Source organism: Gracilinanus agilis, chromosome 3, assembly GCF_016433145.1.
Source record: "Gracilinanus agilis isolate LMUSP501 chromosome 3, AgileGrace, whole genome shotgun sequence".
Lineage (NCBI taxonomy): Eukaryota > Metazoa > Chordata > Mammalia > Didelphimorphia > Didelphidae > Gracilinanus > Gracilinanus agilis.
In genome coordinates, this window is record NC_058132.1 from 508,595,107 (window position 1) to 508,609,061 (window position 13,955).

Below are 13,955 nucleotides of genomic sequence, written 5' to 3' on the forward strand. Positions count from 1 at the left end.
AAATATACTCAATTTAAATTTTTATGATGTCAAGTGTTCCCCTCCTCAAGTACTTGCAACTAATGCAACTTTGGAAAAAAAAAAAGGCATTAACAATTTACAGACATTTCCAGTTTACACTATAAGCCTTTGGGTCCTTTTCATTTTCTTGCTCAGAAATCATATTTTCTTCAATCATGGTTTTTACCACTCTCTCCTGTGCCTAACTTTTCAGTAAATTTACCAAAAATTAAAGTATATGTTGACTTAGTTTGGAGGTTGTTGTCATATTCTTCACAGTATTTCTCAAGTTCACAGGATCTCAGATGCAAGAGAATTTCATAGAGGTTATATTTTCACAAAGCTGTACAGATAGTAATGGCCAGAGCCAAGGATTAGAATTCAAGTCTCCAAATCTAGCATTCTTTCCATTGTATCATAATGTTTATTTTTAAATGTACTCTCCCTTCCTTAGCAATAAAAACTATTTCATAATTATCTTTGCATACTGAACATCTAACTCAATTTTTCATACCTACAGGGTATTTAATAAATGTTTATTGGTTGACTGGATTGATCTCAAATAATGTAAAGCAGATATGAGCAAATTATGGGTTGTCTTTGGGTATATACTGAATCAGTTCTGCTAAACCCTTAATTCCCTCTCTGAGGAGAATTTGTGAACTATTCTTCCATGATCTTCTTTAACTTCTTTTACATCTTCTGTTTTTATTGATAGCAAGAATACTAATAATGATATCACTGAACTCTTTTAGAAGAATGCCAACTATTTTCTTGTTGGACAAGTAACCAACATTAAGATTAGGAATAATTTTTAAAATTTGTGTGATTTCTCAGCCCCCTCTGCCTTATTATGCAACTCTATTACTGTCAATGAGAAAGGAGGTTGCACAGATTTGATGGGGAGAGAAGGAATTAATCTGATGTTTGTCTCTCCAACAAATAGATTCATCTCCTGGTAGACAAAATTCTAGTGTTGAGGAATAACAGGTAACCCTATTCAAATTATCAGGAGATACATAAATACCAAAGTATCTGGAATGGTAGTTTTCATACTAAATTCACACAGATACTGTGGGTAGTAACATTCAAAATAGTAATGTAGTCCAATGGAAAGAGCAATGTTCAAATCCTGGCTCTGCAACATTCTACCTGTGTGACCTTCGACAAGTCATCTGATTTCTCTGGGTCATAGTTTCTCAGTCAAGCTAGATAATTTCCAAGAGCCCTGCTAGGTCTAAATCTACGATGCTATCATCTTATGCATAAATTCCTAAAGATAGCTTCCATTGGAATTTATCTTATGTGTGAAGAACTACCTGTATCACTTATGTGGAGAACTATGGACTGAAAACATTAGAAAGCTGAGGAACAAGGAATCTTTTTCAATTTTCCTAGTTCTCTACAAAAATCACATCTACTGAAAGTTTTCCCCATTAAAAACTAGCCCTTCACTAGCAAAATCTAAATCAGTAATTATTAATATTTTAAAATTCTGAGGACCAGCAACAAGTACTAATCTCCACTTTCTCTCTCTTCACTACCTCATAACAAAACATTTTTTCCTAGTTCACCAACTAAATGAGTTTTCAGAACCAGAAAACCTATTTCATACTGATTTATACCAAAGAACAAATAAAATACATTTATTCCCCTAAAACTAGTATTAAGCCATGACATTGTAAGAGCAAGGCAAAGGAAAACAAAATAATGCAACAAGGGAAATAAAAGTAAAACTTCAAGTTTTAGATAAACAAGGATGAAAGAAGTTAGCTAGAAAGAAAAAAAGGATAGTAATGAGGAAGAATAAGGACAGTTTCTTTAATAAACTGAAGAATAAGAGTTGGGGTGGGAAGTAAGGAAAGATAGGGGGACATGTGTTTTAAATAGTAAAGATTTCAGGGAAATTTTTCATTTTTAGAGAGAGAAAAAATATTGCTCTCTCATAAAGTCACAGGTTTATTTAGAATCAAAGTGTATTAGAGATGAAAGACTTAAAAGATAACTCTATACCACTATCTAGATGAGGACACTGAGACCAAGAAAGTTAAGCAACTTGTTCCAGTTACAACAAATTAGAAGCAGGGACCATGAAACAGATTTTCTGATTCCTAGGGCTACTGTTCCTCCCCTTACTCCCTGTTGTCATCTGAAGTATGAATAAATTTAAAACAATAGCACAACTATCAGGATTAATCACAAAAATTATTAATAGTTAAATTAATTGTATCAAACATTGTTCCTTCTCCTTTGTTATAGATATGACTGAAATGCTCTGATTTTCCTGGGAAGCTTTACGCATATATATTAAAGAATTATCTAAAACTTCAGAAATATTAAGTTTATTTTGCTTTTTTCCCCTAAAAAACAAGACGTACTGGCTTTTATTGATTAATAGAAATTAGAACCAAGTTCCACATCATGCTAAATAAAACCTTCTACTAGAAGATTGACATAGTATATATGTTTCCCTGCTCTCATAAATTAAAATTTCTTTAAAAGTTACCTAACTTGGGATGAGTGGGTGGTTTAGGGGAATGGGGTCAGGTCTAGAGATAGGAGGTCCTGGGTTCAAATATGGTCTGACACTTCTTTGCTGTGACCCTAACCAAGTCACTTAATTCCAATGGCCACTTAGTCCTTACCTCTATTCTACCTTGTGTGAAGATAGGATTAACTATTTTCTTATCTATTTTTAGCTAAACAAATTAAAAATTTTAAGTACCCCTACTTGACATTAAGTAAAAATATTATTATAGTAATGTTTTATAATAAATGTTACGAAATGAAAGGGTTTCATTCTAGAAAATAAAATGCTTACAAACCAATTGACCTCAAATTCATGTATGTGAAACATGGAAACATATTTCTTTTCAGAGTGTCTGGTTGGTTGTCTATAAAAGCAGATTCTATTACCCTCCCCAAAAAAAAACAAAAACAAAAATAAAAAAAACTCACAAACTGAGCCTCCTAGAAGAGAAAGAAGCAAGATATTTTAAGGGAAAAGGAAAATGGTACAGTTAAGAGAAAAGAAGGTGATATACATTTGAAATCTTTTTTTCTCATTTAAAATTAGCACAGAGTTGTCAACTATAGGGTAATAAATATTTCTTTTCACAACCTTTCTTTATGTGATAGTCAAAGGCAAATTTTTTTATGATTTATATATTTCTCTTTAATTTAGGGTTAATTCTCCCAAAGCAATTCCATACTCTTCTAGAGAGAGCTATGCCCAGTAAAATTTCAATTTACTTCAATAAAATTCGGAAACAGGGAAATGTTCTACTTTGAAAGGGAAAAAATTACAGATAAATATCAAAAAAAAGTTTCTGATCGCCTCTATTTCCTTTTGTTTTGTTGAGTTGTTTAAGCTGTGTCTGGCTCTTCATGATTCCATTTGTGGTTGGGGGGGAGGGGTTGGCAAAAATACTACAGTGGTTTGCCATTTCCTTCTCCAGCTTATTTTATAGAGGAGGAAACTGAGGCAAACAGGATGAAGACTTGCCCAGGGTCGCACAGCCAATAAGGGTCTGAGCCCAGAGTTGAACTCAGGAAGAAGTGTTCCTGACTCCAAGCCCAACACTCTATCCACTCCACCACCTAGCTGCTCAGTCTGTTTTATATCAGCTATCTTAAAAAATGGAAAAGATTATCTTTACTTTTATGTCAGTATATTTTATGGATTCTAGTATTTCTTCCTAAAATACTGAATAAACTCAAACCAATGTCTTTCTTTAAAAACTCTTAGCACTTAGCACAGGACCTGAGTACAGAGTGCATAATTAAGTGCTTATTGACTGACTGCTTAATACTGTCTTTGCCTACCAATTCCCCTTCTGTCTTAAAGTAGATATTCTATAGTCTACAGATCAAGGGAATTAACACATTTAGCTAATACCACAATAAAAATCCACATCAACACATAAATATGTAATAATAAATCAGAATAACAAAATTCCACAAGATCTTAACATCTTATAATCTTCATGATTACCATGACAGTATATGTGTGTGTCTGTGTGTGTATTTCTGATCTGAATAATAATTTATTTGTAAAATTGAGGAAAACCAAGCACTTGTATCTCATCTAAAACAATAGCTTTCAAGCATTAATTTAAAAAAGTGTGCTTTGGTTTATTTTGCATAACAAAGGAAGTGAGTGGAACAGGTAGTTCAGGGTCTTTTGCCTGAATAAAATGGTCTTCAGACTTAAAAATGTGTCACTAAAAGAGCAGTATTCACATCAAGTTCTACATTTTTTCCTAACATTTTAAACTAATACTATGTTTCTTGTTTTTCCTTTATTTTTTACTCTGCCTTTTCCTATTGCATCATTACATTGATAATCCAAAATCAAATTTTTCTTCACTTAAACAGCTCATTAATTTATATTTATATTCCCTTAAACTATATTTTTTTTGCTATCACATTGGGTTTTTCTCTTTATAAAACACAGTTTGACTTGTTAAAGCACTTTATATCATAATGTTTTTAAAGTAAAGAGAAAATGACTACTGAAGAACTTAGGTTTTAGAGACCTTAAGTGTTCATTCTTCTCATGCATAAGTGGATTCCTTAAAAATACATCTTTATTCCAACATTTTAGTATAAGAGGACACTTATAAAGAGGATTTAAATAAGGAAAAAAAAACACAATTCCCCAGAACCTCATTTTTATGAAGGGTATAAAAAAGAAGCTGTGTTCATTCACATACACACATGCACACATGCAAACACACATAAGGCATATGTGTGCACACACACTTGCAGCATGCACACAGATCATCCATCCACCAGAATTTGTGGAGCCTCTGGAAAGACAGAATAGAAGAATAGAGGCATTCAAGACAACTTTTATTCCTTTATATCACCACTCCAATAACTTGAGTGTACACAATCAAATCAGTTTTTATTTTCATCAAACTTACCAAACTTCGATACTGGCCCTGGAACAATTTTGAAGTCCGACTGAGCAAAGACTGAGATCCAAGGGAATCAAAGGACTTTATTCGATGAGATGAGGGCCGAGCACATACAGAGTCACTTCCCAGCCCAATGTCTGAAAAGGTTATGCACAAAAAAAAGTTGAAGATGTCTGACACCATGCACCCTCACTTTGTGCTAGACTTTAAAAATAGGGCAGCAACATAAGAATACACCAAAAGACTTCAACAAAGCAAGTCATTTATACAGTAGACAAACAACTTTATCTACTGAATAAATGACTTGCATTCATTCCCCAATTACCTTTCCAGACATTATCTGCAGCTAACTACTCATATCAATCCTTTCCTGGCATAATTTTTCTGTGTTTAATTATTAAATTAATCAAAGGTATTTCTTAATTTGAAGGCTCATTTGCAATAATTTTCATTAGTTACCATTCATCTAAGGAAAGCAAACCTCTCCAAACAAAAGGCTCAACAAAGACAAGAAAGGATAGTAGCAAATGGAGTACAAAAAGGACTTATGTAACAAAACAAAAAAAAAAAAAAAGATTCATGTTTAAAACTAACTGAAGACAACTAACTGTATTATTAGAAAATCAATTCCTTCTAAATAGAGTTTCTTTTGTTAACTGTATTTATATACTCAATACCTAGCACAGTGTGAGCTGGTGCTTAAAAATATTTAACTGATTTTTAGCCTGGAAAAATCTTCCAGGAAGACACATTGTTCTATGATTGCTTATCTTCATCTCCCAAAGGGAGATACCTGTACAACTTCACTTACGGTGTAGTAACCAAGACAAAAATGAGATAATAGAGATGAAAACATCATGCAAAATTAAGCAATTAGTTTTGCTGCTTTTTAACTGTTTTTCTCCAACACTCCAAACCACATAATATGCCACTCATTTTATCAAGTCAGATACTAGCAACCTACTGATGAAAGATAATTTCAAGACTTTTAAATGAGGCTTTTTTTTAATCTTCCCAGACATTCAAAAAGCTCAGGTCACAGTAAAACTGTTTCAAAGCCCCCCAGAGCTACCTCATATAAGGAGAACAGACATACTAAAGTACCATCCACATTCTTCTTTTAAGAAATACACATTAATGCATTGCTGGTGGAGTTGTGAACTGATCCAACCATTCTGGATGGCAATTTGGAACTATGCCCAAAGAACTCTAAAAGACTGCCTGCCCTTCGATCCAGCCATAGCATTGCTGGGTTTGTACCCCAAAGAGATCATAGATAAACAAACTTGTACAAAAATATTTATACCCACGCTTTTTGTGGTGGCAAAAAAACTGGAAAACGAAGGTATGCCTTTCAATTGAGGAATGGCTGAACAAATTGTGGTATATGCTGGTGATAGATTACTATTGTGCTCAAAGGAATAATAAACTGGAGGAATTCCATGTGAACTGGAAAGACCTCCAGGAATTGATGCAGATTGAAAGGAGCAGAACCAAAAGAACATTGTACACAGAGACTGATATAATGTAGTAAAATAGAATGTGGTGGACTTCTGTACTGGCAGCAATGCAATGACCCAGGACAATTCTGAAGGATTTATGGAAAGGAACGCTACCCACATTCAGAGAAAGAACTGCAGGAGTGGAAACACAGAAGTAAAACAACTGCTTGAACACATGAGTTGATGCGGACATGGTTGGGGATGTAGACACTAAATGACCACACCAATGCAACTATCAATAATACGTAAATAGTCTTGACTGATCACAGGAGTTAAAACCAGTGGAAATGCCTGTTAAATGGGGGGGGGGTGTCAAATTGGGGGGAGGGGGAGGGGAAAGTAAAAACAGGAATCATGTAACCATGGAAAATTTTTCTAAAAAAAAATAAAATATTTAAATCTGAAAAAAAAAAAAGAAATACAAAAATATTTCAACTGGCCACAATAATGAATGAATCAAGTCAAGTGAGACTATATTTAATCCAGTTAAATGTAAAGTCTCATTCTTGGGTTACAAAAGTCAATTATCCAAATACAAAATTGGAAAAGGTAGAAAGTACTTTATGTGAAAATCACAGTCAAAAATGTTCATATGACTTTAGAATATTCTTATAGAATCATAGTTTCCCCAAAAACGTGAATCTATAGTTGTACTGTACTTTGTTGAGGTCAGATTAGATTTAGAATATTGTGTTTCATTTTAGGTAATTTGTTTCTGAAAGTACATTAAAAAAATAAAACACATGCAGAGGAGGGCAAAGCTCAGCTGTAGGACCACCTTCCTTATCTACTCCTCATCTCCCTCCTCCTACTTTTTAGTGCCTCCCAACTCCAAAATTACCTTATATTCATTTTGTACATATTATTTAAATACAAAATGTCTATAAATCCAATGCACTTCCCAAAATAAAAAGGGAAGCTTCTTGAGAAGCACCTTTAATTTTTTTTGTCTCTGTATCCTAGGTGCCTATGACAGAGGACTAACTGAAAAAAACTGGGTGACTGACGGGTTGGTTGAAGATGGAAAGGTTACAACAAATCATGACATTATAGAATAATTTGACAGAAAGGTTTAATTTGAAGAGAAAAATGTTACTGAAAGGGAAGAGTTTACTAGAAAGTTACAAATGGATGATAACTGTCTTTGTGTATTTGAAGGATTACCATGTGACTGACAGATTAGACTTATTCTGTTTGGTGATAAGAGATCAGGACTAGAAACAATGGGCAGGCAAAAAACAGCAGATATTCAGAGTGTTTAAGACTGCAAAGCCCTTTAGAAATGACTCATTCCTTCAAGCCTCAGAAAAGCCTTAGGCGGTAGATGCCAAAGATATTATTGCCCCCCATTTTACTATGAGGAAACTGATGTTCAAAGGGACACAGCTTACTATCAGAGAATATTTGACCCTGACACTTCATAATTGCAAGTCTAGCACTGTATCCCATATGCCAGTGACAAGCAAACTTTTTAAAGAGGGGGCTAAAGGAAAGGAAATGCTCATCTGCCAGTCTGTTTCTAAGGTAACTGTTTCAAGTTTCATTGTATTATATCCTACTCATTGTATTCATCAGATTAGGAATAATGTCACACAGCCAGATAGAACATTTCAGGGGGGAACATCTGGCCCACGGTCCATAGTTTGCCCATCACTGCCATATGCCATACTGCTTCTCAGAGTCCAGCTCTACATTCTACATGAAAAAAATCCTTCCAAATTCCCCTAAGCTGCTTATGTCCTTCCTCTTTCTTCTTCCCTCTTCCGCTTCTAAAAAAAAAACAAAAACAAAAAAAAACTTCTAATTATTTTGTATACATATTTGTGGATATTGTCTCCTCTGATAAATTAGGATAAGTTATCTGAGGGCAGGTACAGTTTCACTTTTACTTTTGTACCCTCAGTGCCTAACTTACTAATAAATGTATTAATGTTGTAAGAAAATGTTCTTAATTAGAGCTGTCCAAAATTAGAATGGGTTGATTCAAAAGTTAAATAATTTCCTATAACTGGAGGTGTTCAAGGAAAGACTATATGTTAGAGCCTAGAGACAGAATCAAGAAATTAAAGTAGCAGAAGTACAGCAACACCTCCCCAGCCCAACAACTCTGTCAAAAAAGTTGTAGATACTATTTATTATAAGAAGGAGAGGAAGAGAGCATAAAGAGGTAATATTTAAACCTTACTCTCAGTGTAATTAACCCTGAGAGGGAAGAGTAGCTATATCCATTGGGATATAAAACTCTATCTAACCCTACTGAGAAAGTCAGAAGGGATAAAACCAAGGGGAGCAGGGGAGTGGGGAGGTCAAAAAAGGGAGGGGAAAAGAAGGGGGAAGGAATTCATTAGGCCTTAAAAATAAAAAGAGGGGAATAATAAGGGAGGGGGTAGAAAGGGAAGTCAATCAAGGGAGGGGACAACTTAAAGCTTAAAGCAAACCACTGGTTTAAAAGGAAATAGTTTAAGAAGAAGAGGTAGAACTAGGAAAGGATGCTAAAATGTCAGCAAATACACAACTGATAATTATAACTCTGAATGTGAACAGGATGAACTTGCCCATAAAACAGAAGCAAATAGCAGAGTGTATTAGAAACCAAAATCCTACCATATGTTGTCTACAAGAAACACATGAGGAAGGTGAACATACACAAGTTTAAGGTAAAGGGCTTGAACAAAATCTTTTGGGCTACAAATGAGAAAAAGAAGACAGGAGTGGTGATAATGATTTCTGACAAAGCCAAAGTAAAAATAGATATGATTAAAAAAGACAGGGAAGGTAATTACATCCTGATAAAAGGCAGTATACACAATAATGCTCAATATGTATGTACCAAATGGCATAGCATCCAAATTCCTAAAGGAGAAACTTGCAGAGCTCAAGAAAGAAAGAAATAGATAGCAAAACCATACTAATGGGAGATCTAAATAACCCTCTTTCAGATCTAGATAAATCAAACGAAAAAATAAATAAGAAAGAAGTAAGAGAGGTGAATGAAGTCTTAGAAAAATTAGATTTAATAGATATGTGGAGAAAAATAAATATGGACAAAAAGGAATACACCTTCTTTTCAGCAGCACATGGTATATTCACAAAGACGGACCATGTAATAGGGCATAGAAACATGGCAAACAAATGCAAAAGAGCAGAAATAATAAATGTAACCTTCTCAGATCATAATGCAATAAAAATAATAATTAATAAGGGCACCTGGAGAAGCAAATCAAAAACTAATTGGAAATTAAATAATATGATTCTCCAAAACCAGTTAGTCAAAGAGGAAATCATAGAAACAATCAACAATTTCATTGAAGAGAATGACAATGATGAGACATCCTACCAAACTCTGTGGGATGCAGCTAAGGCAGTACTCAGGGGGAAATTTATATCCTTGAAAGCATATATTAACAAATTACGGAGGGCAGAAATTAATGAATTAGGCATGCAACTTAAAAAACTAGAAAGCAAGCAAATTAAAAATCCCCAGATGAAAACTAAATTAGATATACTAAAAATCAAAGGAGAAATAATAAAATCGAAAGTAAAAGAACTATTGAATTAATAAATAAGACTAGAAGCTGGTATTTTGAAAAAAAAAAAACAGATAAAATAGACAAAGTACTGGTCAATCTAATAAAAAAAAGGAAAGAAGAAAACCAAATTGACAGTATTAGAGATGAAAAGGGAGACCTTACCTATAATGAAGGGGAAATTAAGGCAATCATTAAGAACTATTTCACCCAATTATATGGCAATAAATATAGTAATCTAGGATATATGGATGAATATTTAAAAAATATAAATTGCCTAGATTAACAGCAGAAGAAATAGAATACCTAAATAATCCCATATCAGAAAAGGAAATTGAATAAGCCATCAAAAAACTCCCTAAGTAAAAATCACCAGGGCCTGATGAATTTACAAGTAAATTCTATCAGACATTCAAAGAGCAACTAATCCCAATACTATACAAATTATTTGATATAATAAGCAAAGAAGGAGTCCTACCAAATTCCTTTTATGACACAAATATGGTAATGATTCCAAAGCCAGGGAGATCAAAAACAGAGAAAGAAAACTACAGACCAATCTCCCTAATGAACATAGATGCAAAAATCTTAAATAGAATACTAGCAAAGAGACTCCAGCAAGTGATCAAGAGGGTTATCCATCATGATCAGGTGGGATTTATACCAGGAATGCAAGGATGGTTCAACATTAGGAAAACCATTCACATAATTGACCATATCAACAAGCAACAAACAAAAATCACATAATTATCTCAATAGATGCTGAAAAGGCCTTTGACAAAATACAACACTCATTCCTATTGAAAACACTGAAAAGTATAGGAATAGAAGGACCCTTCCTAAAATTAATGAACAGTATATACCTAAAGCCATCAACAAGCATCATATGCAATGGGGATAAATTAGAAGCCTTCCCAATAAGATCAGGAGTGAAACAAGGATGCCCATTATCACCTCTATTATTTAACATTGTACTAGAAACACTAGCAGTAGCAATTAGAGAAACAAAAAGAAATTGAAGGTATTAAAATAGGCAATGAGGAGACTAAGCTATCACTCTTTGCAGATGATATTATGATCTACTTAAAAAATCCTAGAGAATCAACTAAGAAGCTAGTAGAAATAATCATCAACTTTAGCAACGTTGCAGGATACAAAATAAATGCACATAAATCATCAGCATTTCTATATATTTCCAACACATCACAGCAGCAAGAGGTAGAAAGAGAAACACCATTTAAAATCACTCTAGACAATATAAAATACTTAGGAATCTATCTACCAAAACAAACATAGGAATTATATGAAAACAACAACAAAACACTTTCCAAACAATTAAAACTAGATCTAAACAATTGGAAAAACATTGATTGCTCATGGTTAGGACGAGCTAACATAATAAAAATGACCATCCTTCCCAAATTAATTTACCTATTTAGTGCCATACCTATCAAACTACCAAAAAAAACTTTTTTACTGAACTAGAAAAAACCATAACAAAGTTCATATGGAATAACAAAAGATCAAGAATATCAAGAGAAATAATGAAAAAAAAATGTGAAGGAAGGTGGCCTAGCAGTACCAGATATTAAACTATACTATAAAGCAGCAGTCATCAAAACAATATGGTACTGGCTAAGAGACAGAAGGGAGGATCAGTGGAATAGACTTCGGGTAAATGACATCAGCAAGACAGTGTATGATAAACCCAAAGAGCCCAACTTTTGGGACAAAAATCCACTGTTTGACAAAAACTGCTGGGAAATTTGGAAAACAATATGGGAGAGATTAGGCTTAGATCAACATCTCACACCCTACACCAAGATAAATTCAGAATGGGTAAATGACTTGAATATAAAGAGGGAAACTATAAACAAGTTAAGTGAACACAGAATAGTATAGTCAGATCTCTGGGAAAGGAAAGATTTTAAAACCAAGCAAGAGTTAGAGAAAAACACAAAATGTAAAATAAATGATTTTGATTATATTTAACTAAAAAGCTTTTGTACAAACAAAAACAATGCAGCCAAAATCAGAAGGGAAACAACAAATTGGGAAAAAATCTTTATAACAAAAAACTCTGACAGGGGGGTCTAATTACTCAAATATACAAGGAGTTAAATCAATTGTATAAAAAAAATCAAGCCATTCCCCAATTGATAAATGGGCAAGGGACATGAATAGGCAATTTTCAGATAAAGAAATCAAAAGTATCAATAAGCACATGAGAAAGTGTTCTAAATCTCTAATAATTAGAGAAGTGCAAATCAAAACAACTCTGAGATATCACCTCACACCTAGCAGATTGGCTAAAATGATAGAAGGGTAGAGTAATGAATGTTGGAGGGGATGTGGCAAAATTGGGACATTAATGCATTGCTGGTGGAGTTGTGAACTGATACAACCCTTCTGGATGGCAATCTGGAACTATGCTCAAAGGGCTATAAAAGAATGCCTGCCCTTTGATCCAGCCATACCATTGTTGGGTTTGTACCCCAAAGATAAATAAAGATAGATAAACAGACTTGTATGAAAATATTTATTTTTGTGGTGGCAAAAAACTGGAAAATGAAGGTATGCCCTTCAATTGCTAAACAAATTGTGGTATATGCTGGTGATGAAATACTATTGTGCTCAAAGGAATAAAGAACTGGAGGAATTCCACGTGAACTGGAAAGACTTCCAGGAGTTGATGCAGAGTGAAAGGAGCAGAGCCAGAAGAACATTGTACACAGAGACCAATACACTGTGGTAAAACAGAATGTGGTGGACTTCTGTGCTGGCAGTAATGCAGTGACCCCGGACAATTCTGAAGGATTTATGGAAAAGAAAGCTACCTACTTTCAGAAGAAGAACTGCAAGAGTGGAAATACAGAAGAGGGGAAACTGCTTGAACACATGGGTTGAGAAGGACATGATTGGGGATGTAGTCTGGAAACTACCACATCAATGCACCTATCAACAATTTGGAAATAGGTCTTGACCAATGACACATGTTAAAACCAGTGGAAATGTGCAGCAGCTATGGGGAGTTGGAGGGAGGTCGGGGGGTGAAGGGGAAAGTAAGAGCATGAATCATGTAACCATATTAACTTTTCTAAAAAATAAATATTAAAAAAAAAGTTGTAGGGCAGCTGGGTAGCTCAGTGGAGTGAGAGTCAGGCCTAGAGACAGGAGGTCCTAGGTTCAAACCCGGCCTCAGCCACTTCCCAGCTGTGTGACCCTGGGCAAGTCACTTGACCCCCATTGCCCACTGTTACCACTCTTCCACCTATGAGACAATACACCGAAGTACAAGGGTTTAAAAAAAAAAAAAAGTTGTAGAAAATGTACCAGACTGAAATTCTGGGAAATCCAATAAAGAAAAAAAAAAAATCACTGTGAATCATTTTTCAAGTCCAAGTCAGCAAAGTCATAAAAGGAATGCATTATGTAAGAGCATTGCACACAGTGAGAGACAAGAAGAGGTTCTCAAACCAGCACAGAGGGGCCTAAATTTGAGTAAGATTCAGGAACAAACACCAATTAGAATCTGGAACTTGCTTTTTAGTTCAAGGTCACAGATCCAAGATGAACTATGGAGAGGACTCCGTGCATGAGGAAGGTGAAGCTCCAGTCTTGGGCAGGAGGCTATGCCCTGAGATAAAAGCAAAGGGAACAGTTGCTGGATGACCGAGTCCAGGAGTGGAATCACAACAGAAACTTTTAACCTATTCTATAACCAGGACAGGCATCCCAGACATAAAAGGAGCATGTAGTTTTCTTTTTCTGTGGCTCTAGAAGAGTTTTGTGGCTAACTGATAGTATTACATCCATCAGTAATGTATTGAAACTCCAGACCTGGCAAGCCCAAAAAACTGTTTCTCAGACTCAAACCATGGTTAAGAAACTTGCAAAGATAAGACCAAAGGATCTTTGCCCCAGATCAGTTCACTCAGGGAGCACTAAAAGCTTGCAAGTCTCTAGCCTGAACTGTCCCTGAGTTCTTGAAATAAACATAACAC

The 13,955-nt window shown here is 34.6% G+C and overlaps 1 protein-coding gene across 1 annotated transcript in view; it reads right to left on the reverse strand.

Annotated features, from left to right (window-relative positions):
- ARHGEF7 (Rho guanine nucleotide exchange factor 7) overlaps nt 1-13,955 on the reverse strand; it is a 321,898-nt gene that overhangs the window by 207,051 nt on the left and 100,892 nt on the right. Inside the window, exon 4 of the mRNA XM_044670524.1 lies at nt 4,929-5,059. The gene's annotated coding sequence lies outside the window, so the exon portion shown is untranslated. The remainder of the gene's footprint in view (nt 1-4,928; nt 5,060-13,955) is intronic.